Here is a 20,996-nt window from a genome sequence, read left to right on the forward strand (position 1 = left end):
AGTTGACTTTAATCCCTCCTGATTTTCTCCCTAGACAGATCAGGATTATCCCTTGATGTTCAAGTTCTGAGTTCCACATTCTCACTATCTTTTCTAGTATACAGTTGAATAGGAGTGGGGATAGTCCATCCCCTTGCCCCACGCCTCTCTTGATTTCAAATAATTGTGAGAGATGCCCGAAGAATTTTACTTTGGAGGTTGTGCCTGTTAGGATCTTTTTGATTATATTTGCCAGTTTAGTTTTGACTCCAAAATCCCTAATGATCTTATCCAAAGTCTCTCTGTCCACAGAATCGAAGGCTTTTTTTGAAGTCAATAAATGACACCACAATTTTCTTACCACTCAACATTCTGTAGCAGAGTACTGACTTCAGGTTGAATATTTGTTCGACACAGGAGTGGCCTTTCCTAAACCCTGCTTGGTATTCCCCTGGTTATTGGTCCAGATTCGCCTCCATTCTATTAAAAAAACAAATTTGAGAGGATTTTATAGGTGATCGGGAGGAGGGACACACCTCTATAGTTGTTGATATCCTGTTTGTTCCCTTTCTTATGCAGCGGATGGATAAGTGCTGTTTTCCATTCTTCTGTGATTGTCTCCTTCTCCCACATTTCCTTGATGATTTGGTGAAGATCATCTAATATTTCCAGTTCTGTCCATTTCAACATTCCTGCCATTATTATTATTATTATTATTATTATTATTATTATTATTATTACATGTATGCTCACCAAGTGCTACAATGGTAGCAGAGCGTGGTTGTGGAAGAAAGCAAGGACTGCGACAATTACCCTTAGCTAAATTTCAAAATTCAATTACATTTCATGCTGTTTGTTACGTTGTTGTAACTCAAAGAAAAGTACTATTTAATTGATGACATGTTTCTTTTATAGGTTGTAATGCTTATGTGTGCATTTCTAATTCCTGTTTGACCGAGCTCGATAGCTGCAGTTGCTTAAGTGCGGCCAGTATCCAGTATTCGGGAGACAGTAGGTTCGAATCCCACTGTCGACAGCCCTGAAGATGGTTTTCCGTGGTTTCCCATTTTCACACTAGGCAAATGCTGGGGCTGTACCTTAATTAAGGCCACGGCTGCTTCCTTCCCAGTCCTAGCCCCTTCCAGTCCCATTGTCGCCATAAGACATATCTGTGTCGGTGCGACGTAAAGCCAATAGCAAAAATAAATAAATAAATATTTCTGTTTGTGTTTTTTCATGATCCTTGCTCGAGTTCTCTATTCTTACCCCGTGAGAGCCTGCGTGATCACATCTTGCTTTGGACTGTCATTAAATTATGTTGGGTGCTGTACTTCCTCGTCTGACTTCACGTTTATCTCTCGAACAGCTGGAATTCGTATCTGTGGGAGACAGCTGATTACTGACCTACTCTGAGTCTGTGAGCGCTCAATTCCATCTTATAAATTTACTCGTGTCCTAATCTTCTTGTTTTTCTTCCAGATGACGTAAATTGAAGTGTTGATTGTTATACTGGTCATCATGTTCAGGTTAATAATTTTTAGTATAGAGACTCGCTGGATTTTTTTACTTTTAAAACATTTGTTCTGGTAAATTTTGAACAACAATTTTTAGGTTAATCTTCATAATTTTTCGTCGATCTTTGCGAGTGTTTATTCTGTTTAATAAATTTGGTATTTCGGCAAATCATTTTCAAATTTCTTTTCTTGTCGTTTGTTGTGTTTAATTTGGCAGTATTCTTAGTGTGTGATTATTTAACCCTTAAACTTCAAGAAATTAGATATAAGTTCATTATAATAGAGTAAAATAATATATTATTATTGGTCCACCTTTTCAATACAAAATGTAAATAGTTTAAATTACATAGGGACTAGTTTCGACCTAGTAATAGGTCATCATCAGCCTGAAGTAAGTTAAAGCGTAAATATCGAAGAAAACATAAACAATGTAAACACAAGTAGAGTCTTTTTTTAAAGTACATACCATGTGGGAAATTGAGTAGCAATATATTAAAATAATAACTCTTCCAATTGACGAAGCACTGAGCGGAAGTTATGTAAAGTTCAGTGCGCCGTATATCATTAGAAGTCCAGTGTGCACTAAATGATGTTATAAAGAAGAATTATCGGTTGAATGCTGGCTTCTTTAGTTTGCTGTTGTATATTCGAAGAAGTTACGTCATTTATTAAGGTATTAATAGACGTCAAAACACATGGATGTTGGAAAGGCTCTTCAGTTCATTATGTAAACATTTCTTCAAAAAAAGATGTCCTTGCCTATTTTTGATAATTTAATCTTGTAATTCAACTATTTGAACTATTTCACTTTCATTGGAAAAACCTATCGGTGCCCCAGCTTCAGGGATAATGGCAGAAATTTATTTAGACCATTTGGAAAATATCAAAATTCATAATAAAATTAAAGATATTGTGTTCTGGACACGCTATGTTTAAATATTTGCCATAATAGATCACAACATCACCAATGACGATATCATCCTTGAACAGCTAAATGCGGTTGATCCATGGATCGAGTTTACTTCCAACGTTGAAATCAATAATTCTTTAAACATTTTAACTACCACTATTAACAGCAGCTTGAACAAATTTCCTTATACTATCTTCAGATAGCCCACCCAAACCGTAAATACCATTCGTCGAGACTCAATGCATCTAGGCTCTCAAAAAGGAGCAATTTTTATAGCTTAATTCATAAAGCTTTTTACATCCCTTTATATGATGTGAATCATAAAAGAGAACTCAATACCCTCTACTTAATAGCAAGAAAAAATGGTTTAGGCAGGCATTTCATAGACAGAATAGTCAGCAAAATTGTTAACAAATCCACTTCAACTCTGCTCAGAAAAAAAAACAGATAACTACGCCACCTTCACTTACACCAATAAAATTATTTATGAAATCACCAATATTCTTAAGAAACAATGTCAAAATTGCCTTTGAAACAATCAACAATACTAATCTCTTTTATAACCAGCACAACATCAATAACATCAGGAATAAATACAACAAATCAGGTGCATATAAGTTAAATTGCAACCAATGTTCCGCAAGCTACATTGGGCAAACCAGAAGAAACTTTTTAATTAGATATAAAGAATACGTCAATGCTGCCAAACATAAAAAATATCCCACCATGAGCACTCATATAACAGAGTCCAATCATTCCTTCACCTCCATAGAGCAGGACTTAAAAATTCTTTATTTTTATAACAAAGGCAATTTATTCAATGTTTTAGAAAACATCTTTATTAATATAGACCAAAAATGCAATCCTGCTTAAATGAAATTTCAGAAACTGTGAACGTACTTTGAGACATTACTCAACAGTACCTATTTGGACAAGCCTCGTAACAAGCCTCCAAGCAGTCGCTTCCCACCTATTGGTTCCAGCCTTTCGCTACTCTCCCCTCATATCAGCTTCCATTACACACGGCCTCCACAGATCACCTCCAGTCAGCCATAAACATCTATACACACTGAGCTAGCCATTCTTAGGTTGGCAGGAGCGTAAGTAATCAGATATGATGCACTTTATTTTCATGTCATTCTTTTGTATTACAAGATGCTTCAAAAACTCGCCTAATTTTAACACTATTAAAAGCCGTCATTCTCATTCTAGGGCACTCTACTGCACATTCCACTTATGAAATAATGATCAGATATTCGGCCTAATTTTTTTTTTATCAAGAATTTTTAACATTATCACGCCAACAAGACAAACTCAATACAAGTTTACTGGAACCCTCACTCATGTTTAACATACGTTTAACAATTATCTTCATTCTACTGGAACTAAACATTGTGCTCCATATCAGCAAGTTTCTACCGACGCATCGGCAAACTGTATGTCAACACAGCATCATCACATTAAGAAGGACTCTATTACCAATTTTATTGTTCAACATTTTACATTTTAATTTTCACTTTTAACAGTACTCAAGTGTTGTGCTCAGAATATTCCAGCATATTCTTCAACATTTTAACTGACGCATTCGGCAGTCCGAACTATTTTTAATGTGTTTTTGTCCTTGTCCTTTGTTCTTAATCTTAAAAATTTTTGGCTGATGATGTCTACAAGATAGATGAAACATGTTCCATTATTTTTTAAATGTTATTTAAATAAATAAATAAAAAACGTATTGTAATGGTGGAACATCTGACCATACCTTTTAAGTATACGTACAACAATACGGACTTTATAATGAAATTCATTTTATGCAATACTACAGCTTAGTCTATCGCACATTCAAGATTCCCCTATCACCAGAAAGTCAAAAGAATGAATTAAAATAAATGAGAAATTTTGCTTTAATGGTTATAACATAGTAATGATTAACAGGATCATTAATAAAGTGAAAGCAAAGTCATTGACAAACCTCACACCATATAAACCACGTAAGTCTAATTACGCAACTTTCAAATAAAATGATCCATGCATCCACTGTGTTTCGAACCCCCTTGAAAAACAAAATATTAAAATAATATACAAAACTCAAAATAGTAATTACAGTAAATTTTTCAATCATAACGTTGTAAACCACAACAACGATCCCCTCACAAGTTTGAGAATTTACAGACTAACATGCGCACAATGTTTTTGTTCATATATGGGTCAAACAGGCCGTAGCTTCCACACTAGATACCAGGAGCATTGTAACGCGGGTAAACATAATAAGTTTTCTGCGATGAGCATCCATATGAGCAAGAAGTTGAAAAAAAAGAAGGTTAATGGATATGAGAATATTTAAATTTTTTTAGATCAGTACTTTAATAGAGACCGTAATTTAAATGACGTTTCAGATACTAAGATTCCCACTTACGAAGTTTTACCTAAATTACTGCAATTATTAAATATAAAGGGTAGCATGTTTAAGAATATCTTTATACTTCCCCCCTCAAATACTCCCACATTTTCCAATAACACAACTTCCCCGCAGTCACCCCCTACTAACATGCCCCCACTGACCAATCAGATACGTAACACTCCGCCCATCCCTCCTTCCCCTACTCTCCCTCCACTTAAGACGACACACTGCTACAACACGCAAAGTACAAGAGCAGAAGCTAACAGTCGAGTTGCCGACACGAGTGATACGATCTTGCCACATAAAACACAAGGAGGTAAGTGAAAAGCCTGATAACTCTTCATGCACTCAATAACACACATTTTCTCTAAAACATCTTTCTCACTTTTGTTACAGATATTCTAACAACTTTATTTCCTCAGTGGACATCATTCTTCCATCTTAAAGGCCGTTTTTCAAGAGTCTCCCAATTAACCATACATCAGGATTGTGGCAGATAACATACTTCGAACACTTTGGAATTATCTTTATTATCTCATATTCTCCAAACCATTACTGCATATAAATTAGGTTGCCAGACAACTATAGATCGTTTTTAAATAAGTATGAACCAAGTGCTTGGCTACAGTATAACTCACAGTTATTTTGATTTCACAATGTGTTAAAGTGCCTTTTGTAAAGAAGACTTGACTTAGAAAGAATAGGACTACAATTTTAGAAACATCAAGAGGTTTCTCCTAATATCCTTTTGCAAACTATTGATAGTTGTTATAAGACAACAAACAGACTGTATATAGTGTCCTAATGTGGTGTTTATTTTTTATCAATTGTTAATGAATCATTATTTGTTAATCATTGATTTATAGGATTGAGGGTATCTAACCTCATGATAATTTTAACAGGTGCCAACATCAGATATTTTAATGAATTAATTTTAAGACTGCTTCAAGAACTCCATTAAATAATTGTTCATCTGTTAGTAATAAGACCAACACATTGTATGTTTAACTCATATTATTTTAGCTATTAAGATGGTTCAATTTGAGAATATCAGGATCCCGATAACATTTTATTTTGAGGAGGAAAATAAGGCTGAAGATGCCCACAACTAGGGTGAAACATGTCTCAATTTGAGTGTCATGTATAAGTTGTAAACATTCTTAAGAGTGTATTGTATTGAATAGGTTGACTATTTTAATAAATTTAATTGTTTTAAGATAATAACAAGGCTCTTCAGCCGAAGCAACCAAAATTCCCAGGGAATATCCCAATGGAGGTTTGGAAAACACATCTAAGCTCAATCCTTCAGGCCAACAACACACACCAGCCAGCAGCAAGCCCCACAGTGACTCAACCCCCTACGCAGGAGATCAAATTTTTTACAGAAGATCCTTACAACACTATTACGTAAGCGTCTTCGAGATATTATCAATGAGAAACCCCTGATTCACAGCTTGATTTCAGATGTGAGAGATCAACTACACAAACTATACAATGTCTCCAAGCTGATATAGAAATGACCTTAGCAAACCATGGGGGAAAGCCTAATGCAATCTTCACAGATTACACCCAGGTGTTCAACACAATCAATAGATCCATTCTAATGAAGAAGCCGGAAACTGCCTTAGGCTTAAGGCATTACCAGCTGCCAATCATCAGAGACCTTCTCACTAATAACTGGGTGGAAATACATGATGGCATAGATAAATTGAGCCTGATACAACAAAATGTTCGGGTACTGCAGGGGAACCCACTAAGCCCTTTACTCTTCATCGTAGCTACAGCAGACATCGTCAAGACAATAAAACACGACAATGTAAACCATCTAATGTATGCGGACGACATGGCATTGACCTTCAACGAATTGGTAGACTGGGCACAAGAAAACGACCTGGCATTGAACGAAGGGAACAGTCTCCATGATGTTCAGAAGAGGGGGAAGACCCAACACTTTCTACACTGGCGAGACACCGCTAAAGTCAGTCACCACCTTTTCATACCTGGGAGTTACACTTCAGACACAGGGAACCATATTCACATGTCACATAAACGACAGAGTTAGCACCACAATGAGAGCCATACGTGACATCAAGTCAATAGGTAAACTCTCTCTGGAAACAGCCCTACGACTGTTTGAACTCAAAGTTGAACCTGTCATAACATACAGACTGGAAAACATATGGACACATCTGAAGAAGACAAACCTCAAAATTGTAGAGAAGCTGAAGGCAGCATACTTGAAAAGGGTGCTCTGTCTCTCCAAATACACACCCTTTTGGCTCGTGTATGAATTTACCAGAGAGCCCTTCTTTACTGAACCTCTTACTACCAGCGACATTAGCCTACCAGGACTTACTGAAGGAACTGCATGAGATAGATAGATAGATAAAGAATTGGTGAGCCCTGCCTTCGCAGGGCTCCACACGTAGGTATGTGAAGACCCTTTGTGTCCCTTAAACGTGTTTGCCTAGTCCAGCCCTAGTGCTCCTATAAAGGGTACAAGCGTCTGGATGTTGGCATTCCTGATGTCTTCCAGGCTCACTGAGCCAAGATATCGAGTCTAGTGCTTGCAAGAGCCTTGCACTAACAAAACACATGCGTGGAGGTCTCTTCCTCCCTACCGCATCTTGTACACATCGGATCCTGACTGATTTTCATGATGTGTAGGTGTCTCTGTAAGGTATTGTGTCCTGTCAGCAGTCCAACTACCATTCGCATTCTGGTCCTATTCAAATTTATCAGGACTGTTTTATAACTTTGGCTAGGCCCTTTGATAAGTTCATGTGCCCGCCTTGCTATGGTTAGCATCTTCCAAATGTCTAAGTGAGACTGGTTTGTCCACTGGGATATTACCAGTTTCACCTTTTGGAGTGACACTCCTAGGAAGGGCTCTGGTCCTATGAAAGGACCTTTTGTGCCCTGTTTTGCTAGTTTGTCAGCTTCTTCATTTCCACTGATACCTGTGTGCCCAAGGACCCATAATAGGGTAACTGAGCTAGGTTCACTCAGCTGATCTAACATCCTTTGGCATTCCCATACCATTTTTGATGTTCTAAACTGCATGAGAAGAAACGCAATATAGGAATTATACGTTACTGACGCTATGACAAGCCGTGAATGGATGCAGGGAGGATACGAACTCTGCTACACAGTGACAAGACTCTCAGTGCACGGATTTCACCACAAGCTGTGCAACATCCAGAGTTTTCATGAGGCTGGCATGCACAAGGTGCGGTGACCAATGTGAGAGATACTGGGTGTTAAACCGTAAGACGAGAGCAGAGTCACTGGTGAAATTCTGCACTGAATAAGACCTGTAAATTCATATACCTCACACACTAAATGGCCAGTTCGGCTGCAATAAACAATTTTTTGGATGATATGAGGAAATGGAGAGTGAAGGAAATAGTCTGAGTACGGAAAACTGGAATGTGATAAGTGATGTTATATGTGTCCCTGTATCATTGAGAATTCGGAGACAAGAAAACTCTAGTTGAAAGCTCCAGATGTGTGTGTGTTCAACCATTAAAGCAATGAATATTTATTCCTCTGAAAGTGAGATGAATTTTATGAGATTGGATATCACCTATAGGCCACATGATAAACAAGGGACGAATATGAATGATTACAGAGAAAATTCTTGTAAAAGACTCAGCATTATAAATTACCACGGCATCTTATAAAATGTTCATCCTGGCATCCTAAAAGTTTAGTCAACTCACTAAAATTAATAAAAACCTCCTGGGATAATAAGAATGATGTCTAGTATTTAACATCCTATTGCAGATAGAGATGTTTGGAGCAGATATTTAAAGCGACTTTTACGTGAGTGTTGAACAAATTTTGGATAAATTATTACATTGTGATAGTGAGGACACAGTAAGAGAATTTATAACGGCATTTTTGAAGATAGGATGCACATTTTTGCTAATAATATTCAAGACAGATATGTGATATCAGGTGCCAATGAAGTAAATAGAGACTACAGTAATTTTAAGAGTGCCAAATCCTGAACCAGGAATATTTTAATGTGCCTTGCTTCATAACCGCCTAGGCACGTTCTCAAACTTGACAGTTAAAATCTACATAATAATAATTAACTGAAATCCTTGAGAAGGGGTAGAGATGAGAGAACTTGATTATGCAGAAATTCATCATTCATAATTAGTGTAAAAGTGTGTGATTTTGTGTGATTTATATGTCTTCAAGGTTCATTTGTGATTTAATTTTAAGCATGGTCTAGGTTTTGATGCGTTTTACATTTTGTACAGTTTTGACAGGGTTTATTTCTTGGTTATGCCATATTTGTGTTGCTGAATCAGCATTGTATCATTTGTACATAGTCCACCTATGAAGACCTCGTTTGTTTATTAGACTAGAAATTAGGGTTATAACAGACAGCTGATGTGAGTCTTTTTACAGGCATCTTTGAATATAGATGCTATCACAACATGGACGGCAACAGGATTGATAATGAATGATCACTAAATAATGTAATGGATTAATTAACTCGTTAACGTCGAAGAGTACTCTTGCCTTTTTCATGGTAAAATGTGGAAATGCGATATACATATTTAATCTTGTAGTGGGCTACGAATATGCAAAATTTCATACACAGATGATAGTTAAAGACATAATTTAAGCTCACAGTTACTGTTTTGTGTCCCCCTACTGAGGTGACATATGTAGGGGTAAAAGCATTTTTTGCTTTGTTGTTGTGGAACAACTGTTGCTTTATGCGCCTTTCAATGAATTCCTTGTAATTTACAGTTTTGTGACAAGAATTTTATTCATGTTATATGTATTTCTGTGTCAAGTAAGCCATGATTACTGACAGAGATAGAAGAAGAACTTGAAAAGGGTTTGAGTGCTGAATCAAGTGATGTTGACATTTCGGATTTGCAATGTGAGGCCACTTTTTCCAAGTTGGAATTGGATGGTAGTTTGTGCAGTGAGGACACTAGTGAAGAATCCGGTGCTACATCGTGTGATGATTCAACCATCTCACCAGGCAGTGACAATTACTGGGGAACATTCTCAGGTTTGCAGAAAAACATTTTATTCACATGTAGCCCAAATTTAAAATTTTCTCTGAGTGCTAAAACTCAACTAGTTCATTTCTATTGTGCGATAGTTACTGATGATATCAATATGATGGTGCATGAGACCAATGAAACATGCGAGGAATGTGTTGCAAGGGAAACATCTGAGTAGGCAGAGTAGATTCACTCAGTGAACTAACGAGTATATCAATTGTGCTGACATGAAAAAGTCCTTAGGCTTATTGATGTAGATGGGGTTAGCACAGATTCCCAAACTATAGTAGTCTCCGTGTAAGGACGTACCCTAAGGGTGCAACCTTACCCTTTCTCCCCTGTAATATTAAGGTATTGATTTATAGGTACTTTTCTTGCTGTTGGGTCTTTTTCAGTGTCGGTAACCATACAGTTTAGGGACCCTACTTGCTGACAGGACGTCTTACATTTACTGTTAATCTGGCACGTTGGCAACGTTTAGTCGCAGTTCTAGCGTGAATTACGTATTACCACTGTATTACTGTTAAAATCACTAGTCATACATTTGCGAGAATATTTAAAGCACATTTTCTTTTTCTGTGGGATTGTAAATCTATTTGGCTAATACCAGGTAAGTAGAATTGTGGCATGTTCGGATAATGCATTTAATAAAATAGTTTGTGTGAAATGGTGAACACATCATTTTATTAATTACGTTCCCATTTCGTCCCATACTTATGTACAGAATTAGAATGGGAATGTTTAAGAAGGAAGAAAAATCTGCAAGAACTCCTCCGAAAAGGAAAGCAATGTTACGTCCTTCACAAAAATCAATTCAGAGATTGCTACGAGGTATTGAAAAAGGAAGACGACAAGTTATCACTCGTAGTGATATGGACCTTATGACAAGTGTTTCACAATTAATTGGGGGTAAGTGTTCATTTAAATTTTAATTTTGTTTTTATGATAAGATTCTGACAGTGAGAATCAGTTGAAATAGAAATTATTTCGTTATGAACCTAACCTAACCTAAACATGTCTTGTCTTGACGTCGGTACGGTTTACAGACCCAGCCTTCGTGTATTATTGACTTACAGCATATGTGTATGTAATATATTTGCTCATGTGTATTATTACAACGTGGTTTCATTTCAGATTTCTAATCTGTTTACTAGGTAATATCTGCCACCTGGGCGACTGTCCTAAATGCAGATCAGTGATGATTGATTGATTGATTGATTGATTGATTCAAATCGACTGGCTTGAAGTAGGAAGTGGCATTTTAATTTACAGCTTCAATCTGCATTTAGGGCAGTGGCAGATTCCCTATCTGTTGTTTCACTGCGTTCTATCAGTGGTTCTTGAATTTGACTTCACCACTGTTAAGGGGTCTGTTGGTTATGAAAAAGACCTGTAGTTATTCACTTTAGGCCAACGATTAACTTTACAGATGCACTTCAATTATAACTTCTCCAGTGTATGTTCATGTAATATTACTGGATACTGGTATCAACAACTTACTTGTACTATAGGCCTATTTATTAGGTTCATTCTGTATTGACAATCTCCACCTGAATCGGTGCATAACTGACTATTGCACACATTCTAAGCTTTCTATTTCTTAGTGCTTGATATAGGTTTGGTATTCATAGCAGTTATATTTCTTCTAAAGTGTTAAACATTAGTGTTTATAGTAATATCATTAATACAAGTGATCATGGACTTCTAGTCTAGATATACCACATTGATGTTAAACCACTATCAATATACTAGATATACTAAAACATGATAAATTTTAGGATAGAGTAGTGTAAGTAGCAATTCATTAACTTCATCATCAGGTGACTGTTGCATTGTAATTGCTTTCACTTAAAATCAGACATCTTTTTCAATCATTCAACAAAAATAACAATTTTTGTCTGTTAATATCCCTGTAGAAAGTGGTTTCATATTTTTAGGGAAAAGATGAAATAACTTCATGCTAAAACTCAAAATTCTTACAGGTGCTGATTTGATATTTGCCACAGATTTGAAGAGAAGTCAAGATTATCATGGTGCTATGAACAGTGAGAAATCTGAGATGTGGGTGGAAACACAATTAATCATGGGATTAAGAAATATAGGACCCTGTGTATTGTGATGGATAATGTAGCATATCACTGTAAGCTTGTGGAGCGTCAACCGACAACGAAATGGAGGAAGGATCAATTAGTGGTAATTATAATAGACTGAATATTTTCTACTACTGAATTATATTTAATGTTGTTACAGAATTTTTTTTTCCTTTAATTTATAGTCATGGTGAGGCAGAATTGGGGTGGCTCCACCACAAAACTCAACAAAAGATGAGCTGCAAAAGATGTGTCATATGAATCAAAGTCACTTAAAGAGGTACAGTAGTATCTAAACATAACTTTAGGTAGGCTAATGTTGTTTACTTTCATGTATGCATAACAATATTTCTCTTTTTTTTTTTTTTTAACCAGGTATATTGTTGATGAGATTCTGCACAATGAAGGCCATGCTATGAATCAGAGGAGGAAGAAGAAGAAAGCTGAGGAGTTAGCTGTACCGCTATAAGAGCTATTCCTTGAGATTAAGGGTTTTCCAACTTTGCTGGGAAATAATATATTTCTAATTGCCCTGTCCTTTCGGATATAACAGCGTTACATTTGAAAATTGTAGGGAAGGAGAACAAGATATATTTAAACTTTGAGAGACACTGAATATTCTAGGTATCTGGTCCTGTCTATGTGCTCTGATCAAAATTTATCACGTTATTATGCATGCGTCTAGTTTTTTTTGTACAAGTTGCTTTACGTCACACCAGCTCAAATAGGCTTTATGGTATGATGTGACAGGAAAGGGCTAGGAGTGGGAAGGAAGTTTCCGTGCCTTAATCAAGGTACAGCCCCAGCATTTTCCTGGTATGAAAATGGGAAACCACGGAAAGCCACTTTCAGGGCTGCCGACATTGGGGTTCGAACCCACTATCTAGCAAAAAGTGGATACTGGCCACACTTAAGCAACTGCAGCTATCAAGCTCGGTGCATCTAGAATGGTGGTGCTTGGATCACCCGATAGATAAATTTACAACTACACCATCAATACCGTGTAACTAACTCGTTCCTTACCAACCTCAGTGCTCTTCTCGAATCGAATCTGCATTTAGGGCAGTCGCCCAGGTGGCAGATTCCCTATCTGTAGTCCAATTGCACTCATTTTTGCCAGTAGTCTCCCATGATCCACCCTATCAAAGGTTTTAGGCAGGTCAATCGCAATACAGTCCATTTGACCTCCTGAATCCAAGATATCTGCTATATCTTGCTGGAATCCTACAAGTTGAGCTTTAGTGGAATTATCTTTCCTACACCCGAACTGCCTTCTATCGAACCAGTTATTAATTTCGCAAACACATCTAATATAATCAGAAAGAATGCCTTCCCAAAGCTTACATGCAACACATGTCAAACTTACTGGCCTGTAATTTTCAGCTTTATGTCTATCACCCTTACCTTTATACACAGGGGCTACTATAACAACTCTCCATTCATTTGGTATAGCTCCTTCATGCAAACAATGATCAAATAAGTACTTCAGATATGGTACTGTACCCCAACCCCTTGTCTTTAGCATATCGTCCTTGCTCTGGCAAACTAACGAATCTGAAAATTGTCAAAAGGTTAGGAGAGCTGAAAGAAGTTGTGATTACTCATGTCAAATCAATTTTTATATTTAATTATTGGTTTTATGTGTTAGGCATACAGACTGAGCTGCAGATGTGAGACTTTGTCAGAGGGTAGACAATATATAAATAACAAAATCTAGACCAGAACTTCAGAACTACAGATTCCTTAGTTTGTCAGTTTCGCTAGTTTGCCAGAGCAGGGACGATATCTCCCAAAACCTTATCAATTCCAGCTGCTTTTCTAGTTTTCAACTTTTGTATCTTACTGTAAATGTCATTGTTATCATATGTAAATTTTAATACTTCTTTAGTATTAGTCACCTCCACTAAACCAATAGAGTCTAGTCAAAAATCACCATTATAAAAATATACAGCATCCATGACACATTTTACATGTATAAAAATATACTGTGGTGTTAAATTGAGATCTGTCGTTAATGGACTAATTTGAAAAATCTTAATATTGTATGTAGTAACACATAAAGTATAGGTTAGTGTTTGTTAAAATACAATACAATTATCAATCAATTACCTGAAAACAAGTCATAAAAAATATGTTCAGCACTTTTGCTGAAGGCTGTGGTTCCTATTAGATTGGACTAATTTCGAGGGGGAACATTTCTTTAAAGTTTTGCAAGCTGAATGTTGGGCTTGTTTTCATAAAGACATTAAAAATGACAGAGTATCATTGTTATTCTAGCATCAGCCTGGTCAACTTGTGTGCCACCTAACTGCATGGTGAAAGAAAGATGTACCATGTGTGTTTATCATGATTTAATGCTATTCTGAAAGGAATAAATTTAATTTGATTCCCTCCCGATAATCCGCTGAATGTTCCTATCGTCTGCATGAACCATGACTTGCCGATACATTTCAAGCAATATCTGCAGTGAAGGCAAAGGTATGCATTCTAAAACTTAGAATAACAGAGTAAAGATCCTCTTGTATTGTCGTTCCAACCATTACTATATCATTCAATGAAATATTGTTAGATATTTTTGCAGATGTAACAAATACAACCCTTGTTTTGTAGGTGAGCTACTAAGCTTAAAAACTGGATGATGGGGTAGATAATAGCTTCCACCTTCATTCCCTGACCTTAACCATTTGCCCCATGGCCTCTTACTCATGAAGAAAGTTAGTACTCATGCTTAAGTGAGGGCTGCCTACTGAAATGCAGTTCTAGTTTAGTTAGTCTTGACATGGCATAATTGAAGGAATTTCCCAGAACCTCAGGTATCTGCTTGAGGGATAAGCGAACTATAAATCTACCTGTAGAATCCCTAGTGGTATTCTCTGTAAAGTGTATTTCTGTGGCTCTCTCTTCTCTTGTCATAACTGGGGATGTAAGCTCTTCTATTTCCCAGAACTGCTGTAGCTGGGTGTCTAACATCTCCTGTGACTTCAAGAAACATGTGATTAGAGTAAGACATTTTTTTCCCTCTGGTGGTAGTGTCCAGCAATAATCCATCCTAGTTCAGTGTCTTTAAGAATAGGATAGTCTGGTGATTGAGTTCTGCAACCAAGTTTCAATAATGAAAAAAAATTTCTGTGCCTATTAATAACTCAGTGTCACCTGGCTGGAAGAACTTGGGGTCTGCAAGCTTCAAGTCAGTGAGCAAGTTCCAGTGCTCAATCTGAATATAGAGCTAATCACTCTACCCCACCAAGTGCCAAAGTTATGGATAGCAGAAGCCTTTACCTTTCACCTTTCAATGGCCTTCATGGCTTGTACGGAGATGACTTTACTTACTCCATGGCTCTACGGTCCTTTAAAGACCTTGGCCTCCTTGACCACAGCTCTCCAGTCGTCCCGATCTTTAGCATGCCTACGCCACCTCCTGACTCCAACGGTCTTCAGATCAGTCTCCACATCCTCCAGCCATCTCATCCGGGGCCGACCTCTCCTTCTGCCCCCAGGGTGCCCTGTCAGTGCCTTCCATGGAAGTCTTCCCTCCTCCATCCATTGCACATACCCCAGCCATCCAATTTATTCTCATTTTGACTGAGGTCACCAAGTCCAGCTCCTTATACAATAATCTTATTTTTCATTTGTTCTGATTCTCCATAAATCCCCCTCCTTCACCAATCCAAATATCTTCCTCAGTACTTTCCTTTCCCACACATCTAATCTTCTCTCTGTGGCCTCAGTCAATACCCATGCCTCAATCCCATGCATAAGTACTGGTTTAATTATTGTTTTGTAGAGAGTCAGTTTTAAAATTTTTACTTCTCAGAAGAGGGTACAGTGCTCTGTAGGATCTGTTGGCAGCCTTAATACGATTTACAATATCTGTCTCAACTTTATTTTCTGATGTTATTACTGAGCCTAGATATACTGCTTCAAAGGTGTAATAATCCACTTAGAGTTTTTTGGTGTTCCTTCCACTTCTCTTTGTTACCATATAGGCTATTTAGATTTAGCCTCACTTATCTCTAAACCCAAAGATCCAGTCGCATCTTTCAGGTCCCTTAAGACAGTGTAAGTGCCTCGTTACTCCTAGCAGTTATCACCACACCATCTGCATACGCCAAAACTTGGATCAGTCTATTGTAAATATTACCACCTGGATTAGTAGTTATTGGTCTTGCAGCTTTCTCCAGTACTATATTAAATAACACTGGTGATAAGGGATCTCCTTGCCTTAGGCCTTCATCGGTTCTGAAAGATCTTGACAGACTTCCCTGTACTTTTACCTGACTTCTGCTGTTCTCCAGGGTCATCTTAGTCAATTTTATTAACTTCTGTGGGAATTTAAAATACTTCATTGTTTCCAATAATTTTGATCTCTTTACTTTGTCTAGGCTTGTTTAAAATATATAAAAAGATGTCCTAGTCGAACGTTGTATTTGTATGTCTTTTCCAGAGTCATTCTCGCGGTGAAAATATGGTTCGTCGTCGATCTTCCAGGTCTGAAACCAGCTTGGTACTCCCCTATAATTCGTTCTGCTCTACTACTAACTCTCTTTGTTATGGCTGTAGAGAGGATTTCGTACACTGTACTCAGTAAGGATATACCTTGATAATTCTTGCATTGCATGCGTAACCCCTTCTTATGTAGGCTATACGGCATACATATATTTGCTAGTGTCCAGTCCTCTGGCATTTTACCTGTTTCCCATACCTTTTTAATTATCTCATGTATTCTCCTCACCAAAACTTCTCCAGTTTTACCATTTCTGCAGTTATGAGGTCATTCCCTGGGACTGTACTGTACTTCAATTGTTTTATAATTTCACTTATTTCTTCAACCGATGGTGATCCCACATCATCTTCATCCTCATCTCCATTCTCATCGTTCCTCTGTCCAACTCGTTGGCTGAATGGTCAGCGTACTGGCCTTCAGTTCAGAGGGTCCCAGGTTCAATTCCCGGCCGGGACGGGGATTTTAACCTCCATTGGTTAATTCCAATGGCCCGAGGGCTGGGTGTTTGTGCTGTCTCCAACATCCCTGCAACTCACACACCACACATAACACTATCCTCCACCACAATAACACGCAGTTACCTACACATGGCAGATGCCGCCCACCCTCATCGGAGGGTCTGTCTTACAAGGGCTGCACTCGGCTAGAAATAGCCACACGAAAAAAAAAAAAAAAAAAAAAGAAATCGTTCCTCTCTCCCCCTCACACTCATCTCTCTCTGAAGTTTCCATACTACCTGATCCTTCTTTTTGTTCATTTATTGGTCTGACAGAAAGTAATGTTTTGAAATGTTTTGCCCATCTTTCCAGAATTCGTTCTTTCCCAACAATCAGTCTATCAGTCTCATCCTTAAGCATATTCACTCTAGGTTGATATCCCTTCTTTACTTGTCCAACCCCATGGAATAATTTTCTACCTTGTTTGTTTTCAAGTATCTTTTGCACTTCATCCAATCTCTCCCTTCTATTATTTTCTTGTTCCTTATCAATGTCTTTGCTATTCACAGTTTCTCTTTAAAAACTGCCATATAATTTTGAGTGGGTCTCTGTAGCATTCTTTGTTGGTCCAGATTTCTCTCTTCTAGGAACCTTACCCACTTCTTCGTCATACCATTTATTTCTATTCTGTTTCCTTTTCTCTCCAAGTACTCCCTGCGCTGTTGTATTTATTGCTAGCTTGGTTTCTTCCCACATTTTTATTGATGTCCACATTCCCGTTTCTGCCCATCTGTAGTTTTCTTTGCATCTGGTCTCTATACTCTTCCTCCTTCTTCTCATCCCTTAACAGCTCTACATTATAGACCTTGCTCTGCTCAGCTCTGTCCCTGGGTTTAATTGCCTGTCTTCCTTGGAACTTGATCCTCACTAGTATGTGATCTGAATCACTGTCTGCACCACACATGCTTCTCACATCCATAATATTGGAGGCATGTCGTGCATCTATCAGCACATGGTCTATCTGGTTCTTTGTCAGACCATCCCGTGATATCCATGTCTCTTTATGGATCTCCTTATGGGGAAAACATGTGTTCTTAATCACCAGCTCCTTGCTAAAGGCAAAATCAGTCAAATTCCATCCGTTCTCATTGGATTCTTGGTGTTTACTGTGATATCCTGCCACTGGGTGGTTTTCTTTCTCTTTGCCTACTTTGGCATTGTAATCCCCTAGGACAACTTAACATCATACTTGGGCAACTTATCATATGCTTGCTCCATTTTTTTCATAGAACTGTTCTTCCTCTTCCCCTTCAGCATCCTCTGTTGGGGCATGGACACTAATTAGTGATATGTTGGCAGATCTCCTTTTCAATCTTAACCGTCATAGTCTGAGGCTTATTGCTTCATATTCAGTCGTATTATGACTGATCGATTTCTTGACCATAAACCCTGTTCCTATTCTATTTTCTTCCTCCCCACTATTGAACAAAATGTAGTGCTGTAGATCTGCCACCTCGATTGTCTTCCATCTTATCTTCTGTAATGCTGCCGCATCTATGTTATATTTAAGTAATTCCTCCTCCAATTTTCTACTAGCCCCAGCCTGAAAGATACTTCTCACATTCCATGTTCCGATATATCCATATCGTTGTCATTTAGCGCGCTTTAGTCATCGTAAGTTTAGGACCATCCGGTTATCTCTATTTGGTTTCTGAACAATATGTAGTTTTGTGGTGGTGAAGTTGTTAGCTCCACGCACCCAACCCCCAACCTGGAGGACCAGGGTATCACTCTTAGCCTGGATCATCACCTTAGACCTGTCCGGCTTGTGTGGCCCTACCAGGAGCATATGCTCCCGCCGGCATAGCTCTAAGGATCATTTGAACACGCAAGCCTCCAAAACACCCGGCAAAATGTATTTTGCCTTTGTCAAGGTGGTAATGAAATGTCGTATGGCTTTTAGTGCCGGGATATCCCAGGACGGGTTCGGCTCGCCAGGTGCAGGTCTTTCTATTTGACACCCGTAGGCGACCTGCGCGCCGTGATGAGGATGAAATTGTGATGAAGACAACACATACACCCAGCCCCCGTGCCATTGGAATTAACCAATTAAGGTTAAAATCCCCGACCCGGCCGGGAATCGAACCCGGGACCCTCTGAACCGAAGGCCAGTACGCTGACCGTTCAGCCAATAAGTCAGACGTCAAGGTGGTGATACCATCGGAAGGACGGAGATGACTTTGCTTTTTAAATACTAGTACTCGTGTTTATTATTGTTCGTTTATTCACACCCTCTGCTTTGTAATTCAGTGACCATGGAATGGCTCGTGATGTGTAAATAACCATATATTGATTTTTTACTGCATACTTTTGTTGTTATTATTACTACATATCCCTTAAAATGTAAATAAACTAACATTAAATATAGTAAATTATGCTTATTTCATTGCATAATGCTATGACAACATAACTTCTTTATGATGTAGATACAGTATAAAAGTATTTCTTCCCAAATAGATTTGTTACACACCCCCATGGATGAGGGACGCAGGCGAAGAATACACCCACGGTATCCCCTGCCAGTTGTAAGAGGTGACTAAAAGGGGTGACAAAGGGATGATTGTATTAGAACCATGAAACTACTTGTGATTAGTACCATCACGTGGGGAACACCATGGGTACCCTTAACTTGCGAGTAGTACCATTATGTTAGGTACACAATAGGTTTGTGATTAGTAGCAACATAAGGTGAGAGTATGGGTTTTCCAGTACCCGTGATTAGTATCATTGTGAGAAACACCACGTGTCTGGGTGTTGCCTGTGATTAGTGCCACTATATCAGCGGCACCATGGGAGGAAAACCATGGGAATACCGGCGCCCGTGATTAGTCCACTTAGGTGAGGAACACCATGGGTTTGCGTTGCCTATGAGTGGTGCCATTATGTGAGAAACACCGTAGGTCTTTGTTACCTGTACAAAGTAGAATACTTGTGAGTAGTACCATAATGTGTTGAACACCGTGAGTCTACAGTATTTCTGATTAGTACCGCACCATGACAAATACCATGGTTCTACTTTACTAGTGGTAAGTACCATTATGAGGGGCTGTTGACCTGAATTTTGGACTCCTTTAGACAACACGCATCCTCGATTCAGGATTCTGCTTTAGAAGCAGTGCCTTGGTCAGTAACATATTGTTTATGATAGTTTCTGAACTGGATCCACTGATTGTTTTAAATTCATATCCATCCATTCTTAATCATCATCCTGTTTTTTTTTTTATTCTGGTCAGTGGATGATTTTGAACTTTTAAATTGTCATTACAATGTGTCTCATTTTGTACCATTAGGGGCTGTTGACCTACATGTTAGACCCCTTTAAACAACAAGCATCATCATCATCAGATTTTACTAAGATACATAATGTTCTTACATATATGTATAATTGAAGAACTGAAGATCCATATACAGGTAAGTGGGTCGCCTTGTGGTAGAAGTTGAAACTGTGTAATTTGGGAAAGAGCAAGCCCATGTGGTAGGCCTATTATGCGTCATAAGAAACTGAGTGAACTGGCTGTGCAGTTCGATGACATTGTTGTGAGCTTCCTTTCAGGAGATGGTGGATTCAAGCCCCAGAGTCGGCAGGTCTGAAGTTATAATGCCAATTTAAATGGTTCGTTATTGGACATTATACATTTTCCAGCTAACTCATTCCTGGTTGCCAGCATTTCCCCCCGTATGCTAGGTTGGGCTCATCAGTTGGTACGTAGCACACCTACCAAGATGCTGGCTAGTGCATACCGTAGAGGCCACTGCGTAGGCTACTTGTGTATTTTTTTTTGTGGTTCCCTAATTTTCATTTCAGGCTAATGCTGTGGTTGTACTTTTATTAAGGCAACAACCGCTTATTTTCATTTTAAGTCCTAGCCCTCTTTCCTATCCCATTCTTGCCTTACAACCTGTTTTCATGTGATTTAAGCCAATATATATGTAAAAATCTGGTAATGTTATTTGACTCATTAGCGTCCCTGTACCTTTCCTGGGTTTCCTTAATGTTGTAAGCTTGAGATACACCAAGTTGCAAGCTGAAAATATGTTTAAAATGCCCCCATCCCCTACCGCTTATTG

General features: G+C 38.2%; 1 protein-coding gene across 1 annotated transcript in view; it reads right to left on the reverse strand.

The window, feature by feature from the left end:
- The window catches only part of LOC136875613 (uncharacterized), a 312,390-nt gene that overhangs the window by 121,131 nt on the left and 170,263 nt on the right, over positions 1-20,996 (reverse strand). The gene's annotated exons all lie outside the window — the stretch shown is intronic.

This window comes from Anabrus simplex, chromosome 6, assembly GCF_040414725.1.
Source record: "Anabrus simplex isolate iqAnaSimp1 chromosome 6, ASM4041472v1, whole genome shotgun sequence".
NCBI classification, from domain to species: domain Eukaryota; kingdom Metazoa; phylum Arthropoda; class Insecta; order Orthoptera; family Tettigoniidae; genus Anabrus; species Anabrus simplex.